Consider the following 13,434-nt stretch of genomic DNA (forward strand, 5'->3'; position numbering starts at 1 on the left):
AAACTTCAATCCTTCCATCAACACAATTTTGACTGATAGCAACCATATAGAACAGAATAGAATTGCCCCTGTGGATTTCTGAGATTCTTAACTTTACAGGAGTAGAAAGCTTCATCTTCCTTTTGTGGAGTGGCTGATTGTTTTTAGCTGCATAAGCCACTATTTCACCAGGGCTATATTAGTTATTAAGGGAATGCACATCAGAACCACAAGCTATCACTTCATACCTACAGGTGCTGGAGAGGATGTGGGGAAATTGAGACCTTTGTGTATTACTAGTATGAATATAAAAATCGTATAATAGAAAACCGTTTGGAGGCTCCTCAAAAAAAGTTAAACATAAAATTATAATGTGACTCAGCAATTCCATTTCTAGATACATACCCTCGACTTGAATGCAGGGATTCAAAAACATGGTTGAATACCAGTATTCACCATAGCATTATTCGCACTAATTATAGAAACAATCCAAGTGCCCATTAATAGATGAATAAAGTGTGCTACATACATCCAATAAAATACTTTGCATCCATATATAAGTTCTAATACATATGGTACAACATAGGTGAACTTTGAAAATAATGCCAAGTGAAGTAAACCAGACAGAAAAGGACAAATAATTCCAGTCACATGAGGTATCTAGATATAAACAAAGCAAAAATTTATCAAGGACAGAGGGAAAAGGATACTTTATAGTTTCTGTTTAGAGTGATTTTTTAAATCTGGCAATGCATGGTATCATTTGCATAGCATTGTGAATGTACAGAGGGCACTAAACTATACATTCTAAATCGGTATCAGCATGCTTCTGGAGACCCCTTGTTTTAGCAGCCAACGGTAAATAAGTGAACCTGATCACAGACTGGATACAGTTTAACCCAACAGCAGGTAATTCCCAAGAGCACTGTGTTGAGAGCCCTTGAGCAGGTGCTCTGCAGAGTCAGTGATGGATGGGAGCCAATCCCTGCCTCCATACTTAGAATAAAGTTGGAAAATAGCATACTGAGGTAGGTGCTGGTACTGTTACAGATTTTTTTTTTAAGTTCTCATCTTTAATGAAATGACTTTGGGAAGAATATACATCTCTATGACACCAACACTACAGTTCTCGGAGTCACAGATAGAATTATATCCATTCCGTAATTAACATGAATGCCAACATCTCTAGCCATTCATTTTCGTTACATGGCAAACAAAATCAAGAAAGCAACCATCAAACAGAAGAGACCCATAGCTTCAGACAAGGCAAATCCCAGGATAGCGTATGAGAACAGCTGCTGCTTCAGCGAAGGGTTTCTGGCATAACCAATGATGAGGCTGCCAAAGACGGTTCCAATACCAGCACCAGAACCAGCCACTCCTACTGTGGCAGCACCTGCACCAATAAATTTGGCAGCAGTATCAATGTCTCTGCTGATTGCACTGGTCTGAAACTCCCGTCGGATTAGTGGAGACACACCAGCCTGGGCCCCATTAAACACTGCTGAGCCCTCTCCAGTTCTTGCTTCTGGTCGATATAACACTGATGCAGAAATTGGGCTGTATGCTACTCTGGATCCAGCTCGGATCAGAGCTGGGGTGCAGGCGAGCTTGGCGCAGGCGAACATCTTCGAGTCTTTAGGGAGGCGCGGCTGGAGGACTCGGCTGACAGGCGGTGTGGGCTCCTGTCCCGCTTCCTTGCTTTCCCGGCGGCGGCACCGGCGGCAGAGGTCGAAAGAGTGGGGCTGTTACAGATTTTTTAATGTCAGGGAAGAATAGACTTTATCCCACAGATAATGCTCAAGAAGCCTACACAGCCATGTTGGCACAATGTGACCCTCAGTCATAGGCAGAAAACTGAGCCAAGATCCAACCCTTTGGCTAAGCGGGGCCAACTCATTTAATTCTTAGCATTTTGTTCTAAAAATAGACCAAGTATGATGATAATTGACCCTTGAATTTAAATGCCATACAGATTGGGCCATGTACACAGTGGAAGCTAACAAGGTTACCCAGCTCAGAACAGCCTCAGAGAGTGACTTCCCAATTCTTGTCCCCATGCTGCCTGGCTGACCTGTTGCTGTTCTTTGCCTTACAGTGAGATTTTTGTGTTCTGAGAATGCCTCCCTCTACCATAGTCATTTTCTAATTAAATGATCCTAGAGACAGAACATTTCATTGCCTCTTCAAGACTCGCCTACTTATAGGTGAGGATTCTTATAAAGAGAACTTTAATGTTAAATGAAAGAGTTAGACTATTATTTTCAACTGTGGCTCATTGATTAGAAATGGCTTACAGGTAATACGATGGGAAAAGGATTCTCAATACCACTCATGCCCCTACATGAAAATACTTTCTTAAAATTTTTTATTGAGAACTAGTTGGTGGTTTACATTTCAGATAATCAGTTTTGGCCAACATCTTGAACTACTTACATTAAAATCTTAGCTCCGCTGCTCTTTATATACAGCATAAGTGATTTACTTCCTGAACTTCAACTCTTTCGTGTGGGGAGTGTGATAGATGACAATTCTTTATAGAATTGCTAAAGAAAATTAAATATATGAAGTATGTGGTACATTGTAGTTGCTTTCAAATCTTGGCCCAACTCATGGTATAATTTAAGTCACTAGAATTGTTCTTAAATTATTTGTTTTTATGCCCTTGTTGGGCCCATCTTCCACTAGGAGTCATGGTGCCATAGTGGGTTGCATATTGGGAGCTAACCAAAAGGTCAGTAGTTCAAAATCACCAGTAGCTCCAGGTGAAAAGTGAGGCTTTCTACTCCTATAAAGATTTGTAGGCTTGGAAACCCTCAGGGGCAGTTCTACTCTGCCCTTTAGGGTCACTGTGAGTCAGAACCAGCTCCGTGGTGTTAAGTATGAGGAAGTTTCTGCTTTGAATGCTAGCAAAGCCCAAGGGAAGACAGAAGTGGACATATAAGTAGTCATGCAGATATTAAGAGTAAAATTAGACCATGAGTTATTTGGGAAAGTAGATTGTGTTTTATTACCCCTTTGTGTCTTCTGTGTCTATCATATGTTTTAACACATAGTAAATATTTGTTGACTCAGATGTGGAAAGCATGTGTGATTAAATATTTGAACCATGCAGTTTTCACATGATGTCATTCTCCACTCTAGATACCTCAAGTACCATGTAATCCATAAAGTCAAATAGCTCAAGCAGCTGTGTTGCACTGTGAGAATTCTTGCTCTGTGTATGTGGTATACTTTTGATTTATTGCCATGCTCATAGTGAAGATAGTTTCAGAAGCTTTACCTTGGCCTTTCTCGCGACTATAGTAGCTTTTATTTTATAGGTCAATAAACCAATGTAAGGGTTCTATGTACAAATATGTCCATTCCATATTCAGAAACAATCACTGAGGAAACCCGTGTTCCACTAGGCATACTATCTCACACCGTGACAGATCTGGTCAGGACTCTGCTTCTTACCTGCCCCTCCAAGGTCCCTATCCCAGTAGGAGTACCATGCTGATGCTTTGGGCACCAAGATATCTGCTACCTTGAACCCTGTTATCCAACCACTCTAGAAAGCTTTGAATACTCCCTCGCTTCAGTGCATGCCTCTGTGAATAGATGGTCGTAGTTCTCTGGAGTCACTACTATATGTACTTGCTGTGGTTTTGCAGGTTCTTTTCTCCTTCGGTTCATGCCTTCTGGATCTCGAAAGGGGCAAAGATTTCTGACTTTTCTGTAGGGCAGTTGACCTTAGCCTTCGGCCATATTACCCCTAAGAATATTCTGTTCTTTGAGGCAACTCTGAATTCCCTGTGGAGAAGACCTCCTCTCTGCCATCATGACAATTAAGTCCAGCTTGCTTCTGATGTTGAAATACTGTCACTTTACCTCTGTTATTCCAAGATCTTATCCCACTACAACAAGGGATTCCATTTCCTAGTCCTGACTTATTGAGGACCATTGCTACAAGCTTCTCAATGTTACCTCCCTAACTAGTGTATTCTTTAGTTGCCTTCATAAAAAGGACCTTCCTCCAAGCCCTTCCAAGAAGCAGACCCAGCTACTAAGTGTCCAGTTTTAGGTAAAAGACACATTCTAGCAGGCCACTTCTCTGGGCTTTTGGAATCCTTTTCATAGCATTTTTTTCATGGCAGTTTTGCAATCTCTGCTAATTTAATATCTTTTTTTCAAGTTTCAAAGGGGCACTCCAGCAATGTATTGAACTATCTCTTGGGGCTTTTGCCAGGGTGTTAAGTCTTGTGTCACAAGAGAGGACTTATATTGATGAACTCCCTCTCATCCAGCTTTACATTCTACCCCCATGATCCAGCTCTCAGATGTACTTTCCAGGTACTAATATGTGTTTGCCAAATTCTTCGGCTTCTTTGGCAAATAACCTTTTGTTTTCCTTAGCGGACTTTGAACTGGCCCAGTTGGATTATTAAACCCTAAATATGGTCTAGTGTAGATCACCAGGCCCTTCTTCTTAGACCCTAGTATGTCTTTCTCTGGAAGTGCCACTAAAACCTCACTTCCATAGGTGAACCTCCTAGCCTCTGAAATACCAGTAGCTTAGCTTCCAGCATCAGTAACAGCCAAGCCACCACAGTATGACAAACTACAAAATACTGAAAGTATCCCAACAATACCATTTATATCACACACAACTTAAATGTCAGAAATAATTCAAAAGTGATTGTAATAGTTCTTCAACCAGAAACTACCTGAAATATTAACCAGATTCAGAAGCGGATGTAGAGTGCGGGCAATCATTATTGACATCAAATGGAACTTGGCTAAAAATAGAGAATATCAGGAAGATGTTTATGTTTTATTGACCAGGAGAAAACATTCAACTTTGTGGATCATAACAAATTGTGGATAACTGCAAAGAATAGGAATTCAAGAACACTTCATTGTGCTAATATAGAATGTACATAGATCAAGTTGTTGAACAAAAAGAATACTACATAGTTTAAAACCAGGAAAGGTGTGTGTCAAGCTTATATCATTTCATCATTCTTATTCAATTTGTATGCTGAGCAGATAATCCAAGAATCTGGACCGTAAGAAGAATGCAGCTTCAGGATTGGGGGAAGACTCACTAATAACCTGTGATCTAAAGATGACATAATTTTGTTGAAAATTAAGAGGGCTTGAAGCACTTACTGATGAAGATCAAAGACTACGGTCCTCAGTATGAATTGTACTTCATTATACCAATTACACCTCAACATTTTTTACAGCTGGTCCAATAAGCAATAGTATCACGGTAAAAGATGAAATTGCCAAGGATATCATTTTTACTTGGATCCAAAATCAATACCCATGTTGAGATATTACAAATCATCTTAGAACACAAAGCTGTACAATTAGAAATAAACAATAGAAAGATCAAGGGAGGAAAATTAAAAACATGGAAATTGAGCAACACCCTACTTAAAAACTATTAGCAATTGAAGAATTAAGGGATTGCATTTTAAAATTCCTTGAGGCAAATGAGAAAAATGCAACATACTAAATTATTGGAACACAGATAAAGCAGTATTTAGAAGGCAAGTCATAGCAATAAATGAAAACACCAGAAAAGAAGAAAGAACCAAAATCAACACCTTCAATATCTCCAACAATTGGTACAGGAACAGCTAAATAAACCTTCAGCTACAAGTAGGACAAAAAAGAAAAGATTGGAGCAGAAATCAGCAAGACAAGAAGTTGGGTATTTGAAAGGATTAATAAAACTGAAAAACCACTAGCAAACTTAACAAAGCAAAAGAAGATGCAATATCACAAGTAAGAAATTAAATGGGTGACATCCCAACTGAAATTTTTAAAATAGTACAATAACGATCTGTTGTCAAACAAATTTGAAAACCTAGATGAAATGCCTAAATTTCTAGAAACTACCTACCTAAGCTGATACAAACTGATGTAGAAACACTGCATAGACTAATAACAAAAGAAATTGATCGGGCCATTTAAAAACTCCCAACAAAAAATTTCAGGCTCAGACAGCTTCACTAGAAAATACTACCAAGCTTTCAGAGAAAAGCTGATTCTACTTTTACTCAAACTATTCCAGAATATGGAAAGGTAGACACATTCCTGGATTGATTTTATGAAGCCAGCCTCACCTCGATAGTAAGACCAGGCACAGCTTCAATAGAGTAGTGAGTCTGCTGCACATGACCTCCGTAAAGTCTGAAGAACAAAGGTAGAGCTTTGAGGACTAAATGCGCCTGACCCAAGCCAAGGTCTTTTCGATGTCTTGTATTGCAAATGAAAGCTGGACATTGGATAAGGAAGACCAAAGAAGAATTTATGTATTTGAATTATGATGCTGGTAAAGAATATTGAAAGTACCGTGGACAGCCAAAAGACCAAAACTATCTTGGAAGAAGTACAGCCAAACTGCTGGTTAGAGGCGAGGATGCCAAGATTTCGTCTCACATACTTTGGATATGTTATCAGGTGAGAACAGTCCCTGGGAAAGGACATCATGTTTGGTAAAGCGGAGGGGCAGTGAAAAAGAGGACGGCCCTCGAGATGGATTGACACAGTGGCTGCAACAATGGACTCAAACATAAGCCCAGTTGTGAGGATGGCGCAGGGCTGGGCGGTGTTTTGTACTATCGAGCAAAATTAAAAGGACACAGTAGAACACAAAGTAGATCACTGGGATCTTTTGTAGGCACTTAGGTGCATCAGAAGATTTTGCCAAGAGAATAAAAAGAGAACCCACAGACTGGGAAATTTTCTTTGCCAATAGCATATCACATAAGGAATTAATCTCTAAAATTCATAGAAAACTTCAACTAGAAAAAATGATGAATAATTCAATTTTAAAATGCATGGGTAACATGGACAGTTCACCAAAGAGAACATTCAGGCCATTAACAAACATAAAGAAATGCTTGAGATCACTAGCCTTCTGAGAGAACTGTGAGCTGTTATCAGTCGACATTGGCCGCGGTTACGGGGGTTGATGTACCAGCTGGTAAAGAAAACCTGGGTTGGGCACCAATAGCACCCATCATTAAAAATATATATATGCACTTTTGAGCTATAGAGGCTGGAATACACATATAACAGTCGTTATCTTAAATAAAAATGCAGGTTTACAATCCTTTATATAGAAGTTAAAACCCCCAACCAAATTAAAAGTTTGAAAACTTAAAAAATATTTTACTAAGTGTACATTGTAGAAATACAATTGTGTTGGATCATAGGGTGCTGCCTCAGACTCATTGGGCAGGGGGTGACTTATACAACATGTATACTATATTACACTTTTAAACCCCAACCTTCAAGGGTTTCAGATAATGAATTATGGCCCAATAGCTATAATTTGTTAAGTACAAATATTATTTTTATGGACAAATGTTACATATACTCATCTATCTAAAGTAATCCTTAACCCTGTAAGAGAGATTTGCATTCCCTGTTTTTCAGATGAGCAATCAAGAGTTACAGATAAGTTAACCACCTTACTCAAGGCTACAAGCTAGTGCCAGGAAAAGTCAGATCATAAGATTTCAAATTTCTTCACATTACACCACATGATCTTTCTGCTGGACCTGTTGCTAGTTTGTGTAATGGTAGTAACCAAATAAAACTCGCTGCTATTGATTCCAATTCACAGTGACCCTATAGGAGTGGGTAGAGCTGCCGCTTTGGGTTTCCACGGCTGTAAATCTTTTCAGGAGCAAAAAGCCTCATCTTTCTCCTGGTAGGTTCAAACCACAGACCTTATGATTAGTAGTTCAACTAGAAACCCATTATGCCACCAGAGTTGCTATGTATTGGTGTGGTTTGTTAGTACAGTGATACTTCAGTTACCAAATGGCTCAAGCTTGAACTTTCCACGATGTGAACAAAAACGTTCAAAAAATCTGCTGTGTTTGTAACTTTGCTCCGTAGTCAAACCAAATATCCTACTTTTAAAAACCTGTGCAGGGTGAGAGGAAGTCACGTGTTGTGCCACTCTTGCTCAGACACATAGAGTGCTTTTATAGTGCAGTCAAACATCCGTTACTGTGCGTTTTTTGGAGCTTTGCTAGCATAAGATATAACTCTGGGTGCAAAGGAAGTTCATGATACCAGCAGCAAAAAGCCAGGAGGAAAACAGAGCCACCGGAGCGTGAAAGAAAGAACCATTGGGAATTTGAATCAGGTCGCCACTTGTCTGAGCGCAGCATGGGTAAGTAAGACTTTTAGGAAGAAGGCGATTTAAAAGGCCCACGAATCAAATGGCATGAAATCAGTAACCATGAAACTAAGGACCCAGAGTTTGAAGTTACTCTAACGTGGATAAACCAGAAACAATTCGGTGGTAATAGTGTATTTCATACAGTGGTAGGTGAGACGGCTAAATGCCTCCGTCGTGATTTAAAGCCCCGGAAAAATGAATTGATAAGTATAATTGGAGGGGGCCTCGGAACTATTTATTTGGTTTTTTGTTATTTTTTATGGGAAAATATGTTCAGTTCTTGAACTTTTCAGCGTTGCAACATGAATTTGGAATGAACCGACAACCGAGGTAGCACTGTCATTTGCCAGAAGCACTGTGGCTTTTAGAAGCTCTGTTACCTGAACGTGTTTGATGTTCCCTGAACTTGATGGCGTTAATCGTCTTTTCCAGTCCCTGGGATTCTGTGCTGTTCTGTGAATTCTAAGCACACTGACACTGATGGATTATTACCAATTAGAGTAATTTGCTGAATGTTTATGGGAAGTCTGATTTGGATAAAATGAGAGCGTTCTCTCTTCCCTGGTAGCACTCATTCCTCTCAGAGAATAATTTGCTGTAAGAACATCGTGAAGTGGGTTCAGTGTAGCAACAATGAAACTCAAAACCTTCCTCTAGTTCTTGAATGCTTCCTCCCCCCTCTCCCCCCATTATCATGATCCCAAATCTACCTTGCGGACCTGGTTAGACCAGAGGATGCACAGCGGTGCAGTAGGGATCTGGAACCACAGGGAATCTAGGACGATGAACCCCTCAGGACCAGCGGTGAGAGTGGCGACACGGGGAGGGAAGTGGGTGTAGAAAGGGGGAACCGATCTCGGGGATCTACATGTAACCTCCTTTCTGGGGGATGGGCAACAGGAAAGTGGGTGAGGGGAGATGCCCGGCAGTGTAAGATAGGATAGAGTAATAATTTATAAGTTATTAAGGGTTTGTGAGGGAGGGGGAAGTGGGGAGGGAAAAAAGGAAAATGAGCTGATTCCAGGAACCCAAGTGGAAGGTGAATTTTGAAAATGATGAGGGCAATGAATGTATAAGGGTGCTTTACTCAATTGATGTATGTATGGATTGTGATAAGAATTGTATGAGCCCCAGTAAAATGATTTATTTTAAAAAAAACAACATCGTGACCAAGTGGAAAGAAAACAGTCTTGGGAGTTAGACCTTAATTCAAATCAAGTTTTTGCTACTCCATTCATGAGACAATGTTATTGTGGTCTTGAGATGTCACTGCCTATTTCTACACACTGAACAGTATGCATTGGATGTTAATGTCAGCATCATAATTGAAAAATATATACCATGAAAAAATACCAAATTTCCCTTCTTTAGAGAAAAGTGGTTATGAAAGGGATTTTTTGTATTTTTGCTTACACAAATGTGGAAGAGAGGATGCCTATCTTGTGAGTGCATTGTGGAATGTACAGCTAAAGGTCAGGTTATCTTGACTGTGTGTGAATCCAGGTCATGAATAAACTTGCAAATGCTCGCTCTGTCTAATTACATTGTCCCCCAAACCCCAGAGTCCTTGTCCTATTTTATTAGCCAATTAAAGTAAAATGGACACATGCACAAAAGAAAAGAGTTTTATTCTCCACTTAGACCCAGGGCTGTATGGATCTCATGTCCAGCGTACCACTTTACCAATTGGGGCAACTAGGGCTCTTTCACCCTTCAGACATGCCGGACTCTGACTCCTTCCCTCCCCTTCCCACCCTCAATCCGGCCTCGGTCTGGTTGGTGAGTCCTGTTCTCCCAGATGTTCTCTCCATGGGCCTCTTAGTTGCAACGTAGGCTTGAACTGTCAGTCAGACACTATGGTTCTTTCTAGTGACTCTTGGGCCTGGGGTGTGTTGAAGGACACTGATGTATTTCCTGCACACACTATCAGCCCCAGTTCAAGCTGAGAGGCCTGGAGCCATTCTTTGGTAGGATGGAATGCTACAACAGACGTAATAGAAGGATGGGTCTCAGAACACCAAGTGGAGGAGGCAGCCGCAGAAAGGGGTTTGTTGGTGTAAGGGTTTGAATTAGGCACAGTGGTTGTTGACCACTCTGCCCACTTACAGCATCGTGCCCCACGCCTGCGGCAAACGGGACAGCACGCAGAAGAGCAGACTGGCTCTGCGTTGCATAGCTGCTTCCCTACAGCTCGCCGAGATCGGCCAAGGCACTGGTTGCCTGCGCCAAGGGCCACTCTGCCTTGGTATTCATAAAGGCCACCAAAGAATCCCTACCTTGCTACTTGTTCTTCTATTATTTTGCCTTTTGTCTCCCGATCCTCCTCCGCTCAGGGGACTGAGGAGTGTTTCAGAGTAGTGGTAACAAAAAGGTTATCGACAAAACGTACCGGGTCGGTTGTGAGAGTGGTTCCTTTGGGCCTGATAATCAGTAGGGAGAAAGGCGTGGTTCTCTACTCCCTTCAAGAGTTGTAGCCTTGAACTGCGGCCTAGGATTGCTACTAGTTAGAATTGACTCAATGGCAATGGGTGGAGGATAATATAGTACTAAAGCTATTCCTAGGCCTAATAAAATAACTAAAATCTGAGGCATAATCATGTAACACCTTTCACAACTTAGTGCTCTACCCACTAGGACAGCATACAAAAATGACAGCTAATTTGTTAAATTGCCTAGTTACTTCTGATGTCACCAGTGGTCATTTAAGTATGTATTTAAGTGCAGACTGTTCATGTCTTCAGTTTGTAGCTCTTCATCCCTAGGCACTTTAAAAGGCCCTTTTTGGAGGCAAAGTGGTCAAAGGAGAAAGTGGCACTGATAGTCCGTCTGCACACTCCCTCCCATTCACCTACCTTGACCCCTGCCTTTCCCTAGTTCGAGGCAGAGCCCTCTCTGGTTTGAACATTGTCCTGTTCTGGATGGCTGTGTCCCTGGGCTCTTCTAGGAAGACAAAATGCAACCAGATCACGTGGGGGTGAGGGTGGGTGGGGGTAATATCTGTGAAAGATATAGGAGAGAAGTAGCTGTAGTGGTCAGGGCCTAAAGAGCAAACCTTTCACAGTGCTCTGCTCTGGTCTGAGATATTGCCCTCTTCCAAATAAGACCCAGCACTTGCATATACTCATCATGAATGGCAACATTAAAAACAAACCAAAAAAATACATACTCCTTTTGTTTAAATGTTCGTTTTCCTAGGGACTGTGTGTTAGTCTGGGTCCTCCAAGAAGCCAAAATGGTAGTAGTGTAAAGATGATCTACTCTTAAGAAAGCAAGGTGCAGAAGAGTATTTTCAATACAAAACATAAAATATACAGTTTTTATGTGTGAGAGACTATAAAGAGGGAACTTGAACAGACTGAGGGAGCTGGCAGACTACTGTGACCACCTTGTAAGACTGACCCTGATCAGAGGAGAGGGGGAAAAGGCTGGGTGGAAGGTCCTAGGCTGCCTGGCAGTCTGAAGATGGTACCCATTATTGGCGAGGTCTCAAGGTTGGCTATCAGAGGAACCTCAGGAATATGCCTGACTTAGTACTCCTGCCACATTCGGTCATGGACTAGGGCAGCCCATAGCAGGCGTGGCCTCAGTGCAAACAGTGCTGGATGGCAGAGTTCAGCTTGGACCCTTGGTCAGTTTAGGTAGAAGCCAGAAAGGCACATTCTCATGACTGCCACAGGAAGATAATAAAAGCGTTCTGTGAAGCAAGCATACATAAGCAGGCCCCTGCTCTACTTTTTTAAATCATCTTCTAAGGTGAGACCCCTGGGTAGCACAAACAGCTGAGTGTGCCACTACAGACCACAAGGTCACAGCATTGACAACCCTGTGCAGTGTCGTTCTGTTCTGCAGCACGGGCGTTGCCATCAGTGGGCATTGACGTGACTGCAACTGGTAAACTGGCAAGGTGAGGTCAGGTAGTTTAAAACCCATCATTCTATTGAGCTCTAATACCAACCCTGTGATGGGTACTGTCTTTGTTATCTAATGTGTCTATCGGAGGGGTCTTCAAAAAGGTTGTGGGGGAGAGTCCATTTTCTTTCCATTTGGTTTTTCCACAAACTTTCAGAAGCCCCTCATAACAGAAATACCACAAATGGGTGGCTTCAACACACATTTATTTTCTCAGTTCAGGAGGCTAGAAGTCTAAATCAAGGGTGCTTTCTCTCTGTTAGCTGGACCAAGTTTTTGCCTCTGGAGTTTCAGCTTCTGGGTAATCCTGTGGGTTGGCATCTCTCCTCCCCCATCTCTGCTTCTCTGGCTTGCTTTTTAAATTTTCTTTATATCTCAAATAAGATTGAGTTAAAACACACTCTACACCAATCCTGTCTCATTAACATTAAAATGACAACTCACTTCTCAATGGGATTATAACCATAGATACAGAGGTTAGGATTTACAACACAAGCTTTGGGGAACAAGATTCAACCCATAACAGCCTTCCTGATTTTATCAATGAGGAAAAGATGGATAAGGTTAACTTGTCCAATATTATTGAGAGTTCATGACTGAAAGTTAAACACAAATAGGTTTATCTAACTACAAAGCCTTCTGTGCAGCAATGTCACAGGTACTATGTTAGGCCTGAGTAAGTGGGCAATGTAAGTAGTCACACTTCAAGGAATTAACAGTTCCACTAATCCTCCCAGTGATCATGTCACTGCCCCTTCTGCAGCCTGGATACCAAACCCACTGCCATCATTTGAGTCCCACTCACTGGGACCTGCCAGGACAGAGTAGAACGGCAACAGGGTTTCTAAGACTGTGACTCTTTCCTGAAGCACATTGCCTCATCAGTCTCCCAAGGAACACACTCTGCTTACCCAACTGTACCGTCAGGTCTCACTTTCAGCCTTGACGTTGTTAGGTGCCGTTGAGTTTGCTCTCACTCATAGTGACCCAATGTACAAAAAAAAAAAGAGAGAGAGACTACTCATCCTGCACCAGCTTCATATGCAATTAGCCCTGCAGCTCTTTAATAAGCGCTCACTGAGTGCGTGCCATATCCCTGTGCTGTATACTAGGCGAACAAAGGCTAACCAACTGTGGGATGCAGGAGGGGGTTTTCCCCAGGTTGTCCCCCAAATATATTCCAAACCCATGACACTGCATGCAATACATGGTAAATGACTGCACTCTTGGAGGTCAATGCAAGCTGCTTAGAGCAACCAGACTCTTTAGTCTATCCCACCCTCAGTAGGGTCTACTCTCTTCTGAAAAGGATAGTGGATTGTCTCCCTGAAGGAGAGCCCAGAGACAAGGTC

At 41.6% G+C, this 13,434-nt stretch overlaps 1 pseudogene; it reads right to left on the reverse strand.

Moving 5' to 3' along the window:
* Positions 1 to 1,124: 1,124 nt before the first annotated feature.
* LOC142435584 (ATP synthase F(0) complex subunit C3, mitochondrial pseudogene) lies at positions 1,125 to 1,721 on the reverse strand (annotated as a pseudogene).
* Positions 1,722 to 13,434: the final 11,713 nt, after the last annotated feature.

Source organism: Tenrec ecaudatus, chromosome 1 (assembly GCF_050624435.1).
Source record: "Tenrec ecaudatus isolate mTenEca1 chromosome 1, mTenEca1.hap1, whole genome shotgun sequence".
Classification (NCBI taxonomy): domain Eukaryota; kingdom Metazoa; phylum Chordata; class Mammalia; order Afrosoricida; family Tenrecidae; genus Tenrec; species Tenrec ecaudatus.